The sequence below is a fragment of the Cupressus sempervirens genome, chromosome 8, assembly GCF_028749045.1.
Source record: "Cupressus sempervirens isolate cs-2001-9-10 chromosome 8, ASM2874904v1, whole genome shotgun sequence".
Classification (NCBI taxonomy): domain Eukaryota; kingdom Viridiplantae; phylum Streptophyta; class Pinopsida; order Cupressales; family Cupressaceae; genus Cupressus; species Cupressus sempervirens.
Genome location: NC_143125.1, coordinates 748,630,377 through 748,646,368, shown reverse-complemented (window position 1 = coordinate 748,646,368; position 15,992 = coordinate 748,630,377). Strand labels below are relative to the sequence as shown.

At 33.8% G+C, this 15,992-nt stretch overlaps 1 non-coding gene across 1 annotated transcript; it reads left to right on the top strand.

The window, feature by feature from the left end:
• The first annotated feature begins 15,414 nt into the window (after window positions 1-15,414).
• Window positions 15,415-15,540, top strand: LOC149544586 (U11 spliceosomal RNA). Its single transcript, XR_016355820.1, has one exon. It is a non-coding gene; the product is annotated as a U11 spliceosomal RNA (small nuclear RNA).
• Window positions 15,541-15,992: the final 452 nt, after the last annotated feature.

The following is a 15,992-nucleotide window of genomic DNA, read 5'->3' as shown; positions in this document are numbered from 1 at the left end:
ATTGCCAGGATTGAAAAATATTGAGTTAGAGTTCAGTGAAAATTGTGTTTATGATAAACAAAGAAGAGTCAAATTTTTCAAAGTTGGAAAAGAGAAGAAGAGTGAGAAGTTGGAGCTAGTGCACTCGGATGTGTGGGGACCAACTCAGGTATCATCTCTTGGTGGATCTTGTTACTATATTATTTTCATTGATGACTCAACTCAAAAGAAATGGGTCTATTTTTTGAAGCAAAAATCTGATGTCTTTGAAACTTTCAAGAAATGGAAAGCTTTGGTTGAAAATGAGATAACAAAGAAGCTAAAGTGTCTTAGATTAGATAATGGAGGTGAGTATAGTAGCAAGTCCTTTGAAGATTATTGTTTTGTTAATGGAATTAGTAGGCAAAATATTGTTCCAAGAACTCCACAAGAAAATGATGTGTCTAAGAGGATGAATAAGACAATCATGGAACATGCAAGGAGCATGAGATTGCATGTTGGGCTGCCACTTCATTTCTGGGCAGATGATGTAAACATTTTTGTCTATTTGATAAATAAAGGACCTTCAATTCCTTTGGATGGTGGTATTCCAAAGGAAACATGGACTAGTAAAAAGGTAAGTTATTCATTTTTGAAAACTTTTGGTTGTGAAGCTTTTGTCCATGTTGATAAAGAAAATAGAACCAAGATTGATGCTAAATCTCATAAATGTACCTTCATTGGATATGGAATAGATGACTATGGTTATCAGTTATGGGATTTTGAAAATATGAAAATAATTAGAATTAGAGATGTTATACTCAATGAGAACGTCATGTACAAAGAATAGTTGTAGGAAAGGAAGCATGAACAGGTCAAAGAAGACTATGTGGTTTTGGATGAGACTCCTAAAAAAGAAATTCCACTGGTACCTGATGCTCAACAACAATAGGTTATCCCAAAAACTATTGTAAGTGTCAAATGTTCTACTCTGAGTAGACCTCCTAAAAGGTTTTCTCCTTTATACTCTATTTTATTGATTAATTCTAGTGAGCCAGAGGAGTATAAAGAGGAAATATAGGTAGATGCCAAACAATAGTGGAAACTGGGCATGAAAGAGGAGGTGGACTCCTTATTGAAAAATAAGACTTGGGACTTAGTCCCTTTACCTAAAGGAAAAAGAGCCTTGCCTAACAAATGGGTTTATAGGCTGAAGGAGAAAGATAGAGGAAAGAAAAGGCATAAGTCCAGACTTGTGGTAAAAGGTTTTGCATAGAAAAAGGGTATATATTTTGATGAAATATTCTCCCCTATTTTAAAAATGACTTCAATTAGAACTGTACTAAGTCTTGTTGTTGTAGATGACTTGCATCTTGAACAACTAGATGTGAAAACAACCTTTCATCATTGAGATTTGGAGGAGGAAATTTACATACAATAACCAGAGGGATATGAGGTAAAGTGTAAGGAGAATTTGATGTGTAGGTTAAGGAAGAGTTTGCATGGCTTAAAGCAGGCACCCTGGCAATGGTATTTAAAATTTGATAGTTTCATGGCTGAACAAGGTTACCATAGATGTCATTCTAATCATTGTGTATATTTTAAGAGATTGGATAATGGGAGTTACATTATTTTGTTACTCTATGTTGGTGACATGCTTTTTGTTGGGTCTAATATGTAATAGATAAATGAACTTAAACAAAAATTAGCAAGGTCATTATGAAGGATTTGGGTGCTGCTAAGAAAATCCTTGGTATGAGGATCACATGGGATAGGAAAAATGGAACCTTGAATTTGTCCCAAAGTGAGTATATAAAGAAGGTGTTGAAAAGATTTAATATGTAAGATGCAAAAGCAGTTAGTTCATCTTTGGCTAGTCATTTTAGATTGACTAAGGAGATGTGCCCAATGACACAAGAAGAGGTAGCTAATGTCTAACATCACGTATTCATTCGCAATTGGCAGTTTGATGTATGCAATGGTATGCACATGGCCATAAATTGCTCATGAAGTGGGAGTTGTCAGCACGTATATGAGTAATCTGGGTATGGAATATTGGAGTGTTATCAAATGGATACTTCGATATTTGAGAGGTGCTATTACAAAGGCATTATGTTTTATAGGATACAGTTATGCTCTGAGTGGTTTTATTGACTCTGATCTGGTCAGAGATGTTGATATAAGGAGTACTACAGGGTATGTTTTTATTGTACAGGGTACTGCAGTCAGTTAGGTTTCTAGATTGTAGAAGGTTAATAGAACCTTGAATTTTTCCCAAAGTGAGTATATAAAGAAGGTGTTGAAAAGATTTAATATGCAAGATGAAAAAGTAGTTAGTACACCTTTGGCTAGTCATTTCAGATTGATTAAGGAGATGTGCTCAAAGGCACATGAAGAGGTAGATAAAATGTCTAACATCCTATATTCATCAGCAATTCATAGTTTGATGTATGCAATGGTATCCACATGACCAGATATTGCTCATGTATTGGGAGTTGTCAATAGGTATATGAGTAATTCAGGTATGGAACATTGGAGTGTTGTCAAATGGATACTTTGATATTTGAGAGGTACTACTATGAAGGCATTATGTTTCATAGGATCTAGTTCTACTCTGAGTGGTTTTATTGACTCTGATCTAGTTGGAGATGTTGATACAAGGAGGAGTACTACAAGGTATGTTTTTACCGTAGTGGTTACTACAGTCCATTAGATTTCTAGATTGCAGAAGCTTAATGTACTTTCAACCACCAAAGTTGAGTATGTAGCTGCTATGAAAGCTAGCAAGGAGATGATTTGATTACAAGTTTTTTGGAGGAATTGGGTCAAAAGTAAGAAGATCGACCATTGTATAGTGATAGCCAGAGTGCAATTCATCTTGCAAAGAATTCTTCTTTTCATTCAAGGACAAAGCACATACAACTCAAGTACCATTTTATACGGTTTTTTTTGGAGGATGGCCAACTACGGCTTGAAAAGATTCACACAAATGATAATCCTATAGACATATTCATGAAGGTAGTCCCCAAGGAGAAGTTAGTTTCTTGCTCAACTTCTATTGGGCTTCTTGGCTAATGATCATGGAGATAATACACAACAAAGGCTTTAATCTAGTGGGAGTCCCATGTGGTAGCGGTATTGCTATAGGATTAGTCTCCAAGTGGGAGATTGTTTTCTAGGGTGGAGTCTGATCAGTCCTCGAGTGGGAGGTTATTAGTTTGTGGTGACTAATCAGAGAAGTATTGTACATACTTGATAATTCCTATTTTATCGTACTTTATTTAGATAGGCTTATTATAACTCTAAAGTGAGAATATATCATATAAGATAGCTTAGGTTAGGGATCAAAAAAAGGTGATGTATAATGAAATAGGTTGTTCTTGCAGTAGGATTGAGCTATAAGGGTTTGTACTCTAATCACTGGATAATAAGAAAGGTTGGATGACTATGTAGGTGGATGTAGCCTAGGTTTTGGGTGAACCATGTTAAATTTGTGTGTTATCTGTGTTCTTATGGTTTTCTTCTTTTTTTTTCTACATTTAACTGTTTATTCTTATATTGTTTCGGATCTATCAATTCCTAACACAATCTAACTTACAAATAACGCAATCTTGTCACAAGGTGCTTGAGTAGAATTTGTTGCAGAGGGTTTATGAAAATCTTGGAAGATGTCTTTGAGAAGATTGGACCCTTGGGTGATTGCATATCTTTGTGATTATGTGGAGACTAAGATTTCAAAGAATATTAAAGAAGATTTAAGATTTGAGATAGAAATGATGAATAATGATATGGTTGTTGAGATCATGAGAGTTATTGTTGGTGTACCTAGGAATATGGGTACTGAAGATGGTTTTGAGGAAGTCACTAAGGACTTTGAGGTTGTTGGATCTAGTGGTGAAGATAGAACTCACCATGTGGAAAGATCTATAGATGACAGAGATGGTTGGTTGGATATATATGATTCTTGGTTGAAGTTAAAGCACAAGATGGATGTTTCTAATTTCTTAGGTACTTTAAATCCTGGAGACCTTGATCGATTGGATTGGTGAGCTAGAAGACTACTTTGAGTTAGAGTATATTGTTGATCCACTAAGAGTGAGAAAACTAAGATGAAAGGACATGCTACTCTTTGGTGTAAATAATTTCAAAGAGATAGAGAAGAGGGAGGTGAAATGAAGATCACTCATTGGAGATTGATGGTGACCAAGTTGAAAGCTAAGTTAATCCTTGCTGGTTATAAACTTGAGTTGTGCATTTAAGAGCTAGTTCACTGAGTGTTGCTTGAAAAAAAGATACTAGAACCTTATCAAAGGAGGAGTTTGTTTTGTACTCATTGTAAGTCTACTGGTAAATGTTGGGATGTGATTATGGATGGTGGTAGTACTGATAGCCTTTTTGTTGAGGAGATGGTTAAGAAACATGGTGCATTTAGTGCACACAGAGTCTAATTGTGATGCAGAGCAATCATAGAGATGTGTACAAACTTATTTGGGTCTTGGTGATTTATCCTATGTGTATTTAATAGTTGTTGTAAGATGACTTATGGAATATTGTATTTCTTTGGGTTCTAGATGATTCTATTTGCAACAGATCGACTTGTGGTTGTGCAAGTATAAAAGAAGGGCTTGGGTAGAGTTGTAGGAAATTCAGTCAAAGAGTTGGAGAGCAAAGATTTGATTTTGGAAAATAGAGTTGGAATTTGTAAGCAAAACTAGTAGTTGTGACTTAAGAAATGCCAAATCGGTTGTGTTACAAATTTGGGCTAGCTAGGGTTTGGGTTGGATCTTGAGGGATCTTGCAGAACTGTTACTTGCTTTTTTAAGCTATAATTGGGAAGGCCTTATAGCTCAACACATTTCATGTAATCATTAAATTTATGAATAAGAGTTGTTTGGTATCATATCTTGCATCTTCTGTGGTGTTTTTTCTGTGTGGTTACTTGCTGGGAACCAAATCACCTCCGTTGGGGGTACATCTAGGTTCGTACTGCATCATATTCTCATTCTAATATCTACACATTTGGCTTCTTTTAACACATGTATATCCAACTCAAAAGGTGGGAAAAAAAACAATAAAGGTGAGATAAACAACAATATTTTAGGTGGATCTTAAACAATCAAACTACATGATATCCACAGTAAACCATCTACAAGTATGAATTATTACTTATATTTTCACTATGTATTATAAAAGATAATTTAGATTCATTGTCATATGTATGGAGTAGACTATCATATATGTTTGGAATAATATTTTACAATTCAAAGAATTTATTGTAAGTTCTTTATTTATTTATTAAATTAAAATGTCATAATATCAAAGAGTGCAACTTAGATTAGTTTCTATATGTTTAGAATAAGATTTCACTATTTCAAATAATGTACCATAGATTCATTCTCATATGTTTGGACTTACATTTTAAGATTCCAAATTATCCTTTTTATAAATTCATTTCCATGTGTTGGGAATAAGATATTAAGATTCTAAATATGCTTGAACTTACATCTTAAGATTCCAAATTATCTATTATAGAATTTCATTCTCATATGCTTGGAATAAGATATTAGGATTGTAAATACATTTGGACTTACATTTTAAGATCCCAAACTCTCCATTATATAAATTCATTCTCATATTCTTGGAATAAGATACTAGGTTTGTAAATATTACATCTTAAATTCATTTATATATGTTGAGAATAAAATTTCACAATTTTGAATTAAATTTATTTGTGTATTTAAAAAAAAATTCATAAATGAATTCATTCTCATAATTTTTTTGTATGCATTTATTTTAATATATCAAAAATATTAAATTTTAATGTCATTATTAATCTTAACTGATTACAACTAGAATTTGCTTCATTGAATTCCTTTCCTTGTGACATTTGATCTTTTATACGCAAGGCCCAATCTTATGTCACATAAAATGTAGAAAAAAATGATGAACAATGTATAAAGCTTGTAAAATATATTATAACAAGAGCTCTCTAGAGCTAAAGTCCCACCTAATGCCTAACAAAAAATGGTTGGATTTAGCATAGATAAATAAAACATGAGAAGCTCTATGTAATTTAATTTTAATAAGTATTACAAAAGGATCATTGAATGTTGCACAATACAATGTTTTTTTTTTTGATGAATAGTTATTTTCTATTAATAAATAATATACTAAGATTACAATTCACAAAAAAGGGTTGGGGGATACAAGATCACCCTGTGAGAGTTCACATGGCTGAAGTCGAAATCATAAACTATTCATTAAAAATAAAATATAAAGCAACCTCAGGTGGCTAAAGTAGTGCTTGCTGAGGGAGGTGGCTCATCGCAATCATGGAATCCCCAATCATCTTTGGGATTGGGAGGCAGAATAGGAATAGTCTTATCGTAAGCAACATCATCAGTAACATCAGTGGCTTTGTTAGCATCCTTCATATCTGGTCATGGAGGTGAAATTGCTAATTCGAGGTGAAAAGGCCATTTCTCAGAGACCACTCACTAAGCGCCAGGAGGAGGATCTAGGGACTAGCCAGTGCCACCATGGGGTGGGAAAACTAAGTGGTGCCTCCATCCATCATCACCACCCCTGGGAAAGTGGTGGCAAGAAGCCTAGGAATGTGGAGTGTGCGAGTGATGGCCTGAAGAGTTGTGCCACAGATGGTGGCCTCTAGGTGTCAAGGTATCAACTGAGGCATCTGGAGGTACCCTAGCAATAGTACAAGGGGCATTACCCTAGTGATTAAGTAGCTCTTGCAGGTGGGCCACCTCCAAGGCCACCTTGTTTACTTGTACTTGAATCTGCATTATTACATTATTACAAATACATGCCTTAATGTACATAGCAATATTAATACAAAGAAAATTTTGAGTGAAAAGAACAACATTTCTATCTTTCCATAGAGTGAACAAAATCTTCATCTTGAAGGTATGCCAAATTTGGGTAAATTTTTGAGGGATCTAGGGGGAATCACCCAAAATAATCATGTGCTAAGAAAAGGGTTCAGGCCAAAACAGCTTAAAGAAATCACAAATCCAGTGCCAATAATTTTGAGCATGTCCACAAAACCAAAAAAATGCAAGAAAGACTCTAGTTGTCCATAGAATGGACATCTAGGATTTGGAACCCCAACATTTTTGAGCCAAGGCCCAAGGGGAAGACCTTGAAAAGCCAGACACCAAGAAAATGGGCAATCTTGGGTTCTGTAATAGTACTCCAAATAGTGGCAAAGTGCTTTCTCCGTTGAGAAAGAGAAGATTGCAAATGCCATCTTTGATTGAGCATATCCACCATCGATAGATGGGGAGAAAGCCATCTATAGCCTAGAATCAGTTTGTAACCGGTGAAAGGAGTGGCAGGATACTACTTCCAATTAGTCCACCAAGGTTTAACAAACTAAATACCCACTTTATGAATTAAGTGCACTGGAATTGCAGAAAGCAATAAGTCAAAAGTATGTCGATTTAAATGGGAAAGATGGTACTGGACTTGCATATCTTCCCAAGATCTAAAACTCATGGAAACCCTAGAGAAAAGATCTTTAGTAGTCTTCATGCCTTGTTTGAAAAAATGCAAATAACTAGCACCTTGAGTCTTGGCAAGGGGAATACCCTAGATGAAAAATAGGTGAGACCACCAAATGTTCTATTGATTCAAAGATAGCCCATCACGGAACTCATCCCCAGACCAGCAAAGGCAAGGCTTGACAGCTTCCCAAGCTTTCCATATGCTCTTGATAATAGAAGAGCCCTATATGAGCATGGGCTTGTGCATGATGAGAAGGGTGTGAAAGCCAATCCCCTTCTATGTAGGTCTATTGATGGGAAATCTAGAAGAAATGCAATGTTGAACCAAAATCCTCAAGGCTTCATCTCTAGTGATGGCACTAATAATCCATTTGGCACATAGAGAAAGGCCTTTCTTCTATGTGGAAAGTAGGCCAAGGCCTCCATACTCTTTTTAGAGACAACAAAAATCCGAAGCAACTCTATGAAAGCCATGATGATCAGAACCAGAGCCCAAGAGAAAATCACGAAGCAATCACTCTAATTTCTGATAGGAGGCTTTAGAAGGAGCCCAACAAGAAGAAAAATAGACATGATTTGCCACAAGAACTTTTGAGAAAATTTGGAATTTGACCACAAGATAAAGCAGTTTCATAAGCCAGTAATCCGGCTTCTTAGTAATCTTGGAAAGCACTGCATTCCACAGATCCACTGGCAATGCTTGAGCAAAATGAATGCCTAGAAAGTGGAAGATCTCCCTGTGAGCAACCTATTTCTATTCAAACTAGCTAAGCCAAGGTGGCACTGGCAAAAAAGACTAGCGATAACAGACATTTTATGCCATTGAATAGCATGGCTAGAGGCTTGACAAAAAGTGTCAAGGCAATTTAAGGCATTATTGATGTTTTCTTCATCCTCTAAAAGAGTGAGAATGGAATTATCAGCAAAATGACCATTGACCAACTGGGAAGATGATTCTGGCAAAGAAATGCCACGAACCAAACTTGAAGACACAGAGTGGACTAGCAAATAGCCAAACTCTTTAGCAGCAAGAACATAAAGTGCCAAATCCAAAGGGAAACCTTGCTTGATGGAATGAAAAAAGCCCAAAGGCATTAGATTGGGAGTTATTGGTGGTAATGCAAGCATTAGCATCTCCAAAGAGTATTTCCACGGACTGCAAAAATTTGGGACCAAAACCAAGAGCCTGAAGCATAGCCAAAATAAAAGGCCATTCAATTTGGTCATAGGCTTTAGAAAAATCAATTTTTTAAAAATAGCTAGTTGGTTGGACTTGCGAGCCCACTCCATTCCTTCCCAGACAACAATAATGTTGTCAAGAATACATTTGGACTTGATAAAGCTAGTTTTCTAGGCCACAAAATTAAAAGCAGGAGGTGGGGAATTTTGAGAGAAATTACCTTGGCAATAATCTTATAAGACGCATTCAAAAAGGTAATGTGCTACCAATTGAAAATATCCTCAAGATCTCCAGCTTTAGGTATGAATTTAATGTTTCTTTTGTTGATAATAGCTCCTAAACTTTTAGAGTGATAGGCTTCAAGATAAACTTTGTGCAGATCAGGACCAATATGCTCCTAAAAGTGTTTGTAAAATTCACAAGGAAACCCATCACACTCGGGGGATTTATCATCTTCCATGGAAAAGACCACCTCTTCAAGGTCTCAGAGGGTAAGAAGTTTCTCACAGAAAGCATGTTGCTCAACTACTGGGCGATTTGGAGTAATAGAAATACACTTTCTAAGAGCATCGTCCTGAGCAACTAAAGTTCCCAACAAAGAAAAAATGTTCTCATAGTGATGAACAAATGCTTACAGGATGTCAAGGAGGCTAGAGAGAATAGAAGTTCCTTGTTTGATTTTTTTAATCCCAAAATTGGTATGACGGGCTCAAAGAGCCTGTAAGAACTCCTTCGAAGCTTCATCTCCAACCTCCAACTAATGGAGGCAAGCTTTGATTTGGGCTCCTCGAGAAGCAAAAATTATCCACAACCTATTTATCATGGCAAAGTTTGGCAAGATGGATTTGCAAATCAACATCAAAAGGATTAAGGGTGAGAGCCTTATAAGCTTTTTTGAGTGCAAAAGAAGTGGATTCATAAGACTGCCTTTTGAAAATCACCAACTGCCATCCATAGATGCATAGAAAGTGAGTGGTTCTGGTAATGGAATCATTCCACCACTGAATCCACCCTGTTTGGGAATGTGGGTGTGGCTCAAGATTCCAGACAAGTAGGATATGAACAATAGTGGAAGCATGCACTAACATAGATGTGTTGACAAAGAATTATGACTTGACAACTTTCTGGACGGTTGTTTGCCATGAAATGGCAAAATAAATGGGATAGTGGTTAGATAATGTCACATTTGGCAAGGGAATGATTGGTAAATCTCAATCCTCAAAAAAGGAGAAAAAAGATTGTACAATAGTCATGGCATGATTGAGACACTTTAAAATGTGATCAGAGCTAGCTCGAAAGTTGGACCTATTAGGATTAAACCACGGATAGAAAAATAATAATTACATGCAAATAAAACCAGTGATAGAAAACAGTAGATCACACAGAAAAGAACACAAGGCACCAAGATTTAACGTGGTTCACCCAATCCCTCAGCTACATCCACCAAATAGCAAGTTCGATATTATTATAATCTGGTGATTATAACCTGATTACAATCTGTAATCCCTTACAACTCAATACCACCACAAGAACCAATTTTGCATCACAACTTAATGAAAATACCTAACACTAAGCCCTTTTATACAAGTAATTTTATGCCATTTTAGGGTTACAACATGTCGGCCATATGTTGGCCATATGTAGACCACGGGCCAAAAAAAAAAATTCAGGCCGATGCCCCAAACCCCAAAGAATTTATGAACTTGTATGCATAGTACTTTCTTGATCAATCACCACAAACTAATAGGACCAAGTTTGCCAAACCCCACTATGTTGGCAGTAGTTAGTATTGGGATAAAAAAGACCCAATTTATTGTGCATTTAGTACCAAGCTTCCCTTTCCCCAGCTGTCTAGTGAAAAGGCAAAATGCCATCTTTGTCAAAGGCCATCTCAACCATATTGAAGTCACCACACATAACCAAAGTAGCTAGAGGCAAGTTGTCAGCCAGGCAACCCAACATTTGAGATATTTCGACAACATCATTGGGAGCATAAACATTAACGAATCCAAAGAATGATCATTAATGAAAAGAAACAACCAAAGTATTATATGCATGGGGTCAGAACTGTGCAAAATAATAGCAGAATGAAGACGAGGTGACAAGAGAGTAACTACACTACCTCTGCCAACTTCATGTTTAGAGGAAAACATAATTCCATCCGTCCAAATGACACGACATGCAAAAGAAAGCATGAAACCAAAGATCTTAACTTCTTGCATATAGAGAAAATCTAAATTTCCTATTCTATGATGGGTATCCTTGACATAGTACTTTCTGGAGAGATCTGTGAGACCTCACACATTCCATGATAAAAAAATCATGAAAATTCTTCCATATCTTCCCTTTCCTTGAGAGAGGAGTAACTATTCTGCAAGAAAGTAGAAACTAGTTAAAGCCAGAAGGAAAATCTTATGGATTGATGGCCCATTGTTTCTCTTCTAGTTTCTTAGCACGTCTGGGAGGACTGCGAGAATGCCACAGATTTTGAGTCACTATAGAAGAAGCATCAAGAGGAGTATGAATTACAATAGAGGCGTTAGCCCTGGCGACTGCCTTAATCTCCTATGAAACACCAGAGTTTGGTTCTAGAAAAATTTCTTGTGTCTTTAAACTAGGTGGGGTTTGTGCTCCTATTGAAATAAGAGGAACTGGAAAGATAGCCACATATGACTGTTTAGGAGCCAAGGGAACCTTGCCCCTACGCCCAACAATAGTCCATTCTTCTTCTTTACCTTCTGTTGGCTTGGCAGGAACCTCTTTAAGTGAGGGTTTAACCCTACGCACAACTAAAGGGCAATCCCTAATCTTGTGTTCCACTAATAGACACCTATAGTAGGTGTTAGGTAGGTTCAAATAAAGCACTTTTTGAGAGAATGTTTGAGCCCCAATTTTTATTTCCACAGAATCCTTAAGATCCTTGGAAAGATAAACCTCAACGCAAACACATTTCTAAGGGTGAGTGTTGAAAATTTTCTCATGTTCCTTTGTGATAAATTTGCCAAGAGTATTGGCAATGGACTCAATAAAAGGACAACATGGCAAGAGTAAACTTGGGAACTCAACCCACATAGGAACCGTAAGCTTTTTGTCATCAGAGACAGTGAAGTCTCTCAACCATCTTTGAAAAAAAAGCAGGGAGGAACGCATAGACCAAAAACCATTGCTAAAAACTACATCTTGTGACAGGTTGGCGAACCAAAATTTAAAAAAACCTTTGGTAAGGTTTTGCACAACGTCAAGGCAGACTCCATGTCCAACTCTTGTTAACCCATTCTCGAAGCATAGCTTTAGGAGGAGTCCTACCCACAAAATACCCTATTAAGGTATGTTGTTCTAACCAATCACAAGCAACATCAAATTCTTGCAAAGGAAAGAAATTACCTCGTGAAAAACCTTCGGGATGAATTTGCAAGGATGTTTGTTCAATGGAGGCGCCATGGCTATCTGAAGCAACAACATGAACACCAATATCAACAACTACATCACCACTGGCCGGGGCCATTATAAACTAGCCTAAAAGCTCTCGCAATAAATGCGGTTTGACAAATGGAAATAATAGAAGGAAATCTCAGACAAAGAGTCGTATGCAAGAAAATTGAAAGATTGCATGAAACCCTAGTAGAGTGAAAATAAAATAATGTTATATTAGTCTACAATGAAATTTCCATATGACAATATGTAACAAAACAAAATATAGAAATTTAGTAAGGATGAGAGTGTTGTAAATAGGAGTAGATTTTTTCCTCATTTCTCTCTAAAAGCATGTGGGTTTTTTGAAAAATTTGAACAAGACACAATAAAATTTCAAGAATTAAAGTAATAATTCTTATATAATTTCAAAGGAAAACCTGAAATTTGGAGTCTGTACTTCAAGCTTCCTTAGCTTTAGCTAATTATAAGAAAGAAAACCATTACTTGCCCATTCCTACATTTTAGTAAATTAATAAATAAAATGATCACCTTTAGAGTAAAGAAATTTAATAATTCTTATATAATTTCAAAGGAAAACCTGAAATTTAGAGTTTGTACTTCCAAGCTTCCTTAGCTTTACCTAATTATAATTAAGAAAACCATTACTTGCCTATTCCTACATTTTAGTAAATTAATAAATAAAATGATCACTTGGGACTAAACAATTGATGTATATTATTGTACACAACATGGAGGATGTTAAATAATAAAAGTTATATTCTATCTCTAATAAAATTTACAAATAAAGAAAAGTTTTACTTATATCGTAATTAAAAGATAAACTTTTTTCACATCATAACTTTTTCATTTTATTAATAATTTAAAAAAATTATAATAAAATAAAATAATTATGTGTGACATCTAATAATATCAAGTTAAAAATTTTAATTAAATGAAATATTTCAACATCAATTTAATATTAGATTATTTAAACTTAGATTCAAAATAAATTACATAATTTTTTACTTATTTTGGTCCTATTAAAAAATGGTCCTATAAAAAAATGTGAAACAAATTGGTCTTCCTAAAAAATTGGTCCTATAATATACTTTTCGTGTAAGTTAAAAAAAAAGTAAATGTAATATGAAGTAAATAATTGCATTTTTTAAACCAAAAAAATCAATTAAACCACTGACTTAAAAAAAGATCGGAGACTAATAAATTCAACATATGAAAATAATTGAACTCATTATATATATATATATATATATATATGTATGTATGTATAATTAAATAATTTTATATAAACTACCTTCACAAAAATAACTCAAGAAATCTAATGCAAGACAATACTACCCTTTTTCCAAACATTTAGAACCCATTTACATATAGTAGTAGGTGAGAGTAAAACTTAAAATCTTCACCGACTTACAATTACAACTAACAAGATTTGATATTATTATGACTGTTTATGCTCTGTTCTGAAGTGTCCATTTCATTTCAGTAATCAAAATATCTCTACACTAGCAATCATGTGTTTATGTGTGCTCAACAATTAGCCGATAGGAGTCATTTGTTCATATGAATGTGAAAGAAGAAGATTTCTACTAAAACCTTTTAAATTTTATATAGTATTAATTAATATTTTTAAATATTTTAAATTGTTAAATCATATAAAAATTATATAATAGTTTACAAATTATATTAATAAGAAATACATGATCAAATCCTACATTGGACACATAATGTAAATTACCTATCAACCCTAATAAATAAAAATAAAATTGTCATATACTCATAGCTTAAATATATATACATAGTTTAACTATTGATAATAACAATTCATACATAAATGAAGCTCTTATAAAAGAAGAAAACAAAGAAAATAATTTGAATTTTCAAAAATAAAATATATTTTTATGTGAATACATATATATATATTTTAATTATAGATAATAAAAAAGAATTTGATACTTATTTATTTTTAAAGAGTCTAATATGATAGAAACATTTTTTTTGGGTACAATTATAAAATTAATCTTTTTTTATAAAGTTAAAATTGTAATTATTAATGTTCATATATAAAATTTAGCATTTGACCTAGAAAAATGGAAGAATTTTAATTGTCACAAATAATAACATTATAAATACTAAGATTTATACATAATTACTTTGAATAGATATTTAAAACACCATCTAATTAAAAATAAATAAATAATATTTGTTACACAATTTTAAAAATATGCGAATAATTTTATACTTATATTAATTTTCTATCAAATATAAAAGTAATAATAATTATTTCTAAAATTAAATTAATTAAAATTCAAAAAAGAATTATATTAGTGCACTATTGTCTAAAAAAATATACTTTGTTGATATTTTATGGTATCTATTCTACATTACATGAATATCAAATTGAAGTAATTAATAGTAATTTGCATTGTTATTTACATATTCAAAATATAAATGAAATTCGATGAAAAAAAAAATAAATAAATAAATTATATATATATATATATATATATATATATATATATATATATATATATATATATATTAGGAAAAAGTAGATGTGAATATATGAACTACTAAATCTACAAGAAATCAAAATAGAAAGTTGCCAAAACATTAAAAGTAAGGTTGACAAGGATACAATTTCATTTTTGGAAATTATAAAAATATTGGAAAATCAATCAATAGAAGTCTTACAACATTTATGACAAAATAGTCAATTTTGGGAACAAAAGCTTCCACAATAAGCCTATCAACTTAATTATGAAACATACAAAGTTCTAACACTAGATATTGAACCCATAACCCATGCTATTTAGATAACAAACAAATTAAATTGTTCTTCGATGAAAGAAAACATAGCAAAAAGTGATTCGACCGTGAATGGATTCCCTAAAAAATAAATCACTAAACCAGTGGCCTCCCCCAAAATTCCGTACAAATTGTTCTGGTACTGTCAACGACTCGTATAAGTTATAAAGTAGAGATTGCAGAGACAAAACCCTACCAAAGCTGATGTTTTTTAAAAAGAAAATGAGACAGACCAAACCCACTCTTACCTTAGCCGATCCATTTACAATAAGAGCTAAGTAGGTCTCAAAATATCGGGAGTTTAAGAGGTCCTATATTCTTAAGGTCCAGACGAATTTTGCAGAACTTTAAAACGAGAATCCTCTTCTGGAGTTAACATTCGTTTCCAGGTGCGGGGCGAGGAACGTCTCACTCTCCCGGAAAAGGCGCTATAAAATATCCCACATGGGCTGTGTTAGTATGTGCCAATTGAGGTGATAGTATTAGAGGCTTCGAGAATGCTGAGTAAAGATTAAAAAGGGTCGGTTGGCTAAATATGCCACACTCGCCCTTAGAGGTGGGTGCTGTATGGATATCAAGACATATGGCCGACACAATTTCTGGAACCTCATAGGGTTGGCCCGCGCGGCCGACCCTCCACTACATAAAAAGTAAACTGATATAATCCAGTAATAAAAATCGCTAGTGATAATATCATATTTTAGTGTTTGAAGAGATTTGACTGTTATTATGGCTTATGACTTAAAGAGATTTGACTGAAAAGTAAACATCCAAGGTCAGGGAATAAATTAAAATTTATAAAAATCAATACATAAATTAAAATTTATAAAATTCAATAAATTTTACTAAAGACTCTAGGTCGAGTATATTCCTGTATTTCTCATTGTGTATTGTTTCAGCCAATAGATTAGATGTCACTTCACCTTATGTTTTGTGGATTGTTCGAGTTAATTAATTTTATTAACAAAATAAATGTCATTTCATCTTATAGGTAGTATATTTTTGTGTGCACAAAGTTAGTGGTTACAAATCAAAGGCGCAATCTAGAGATGACAATATTGAGGACAAAGTTAATGGTAACAAATCAATGG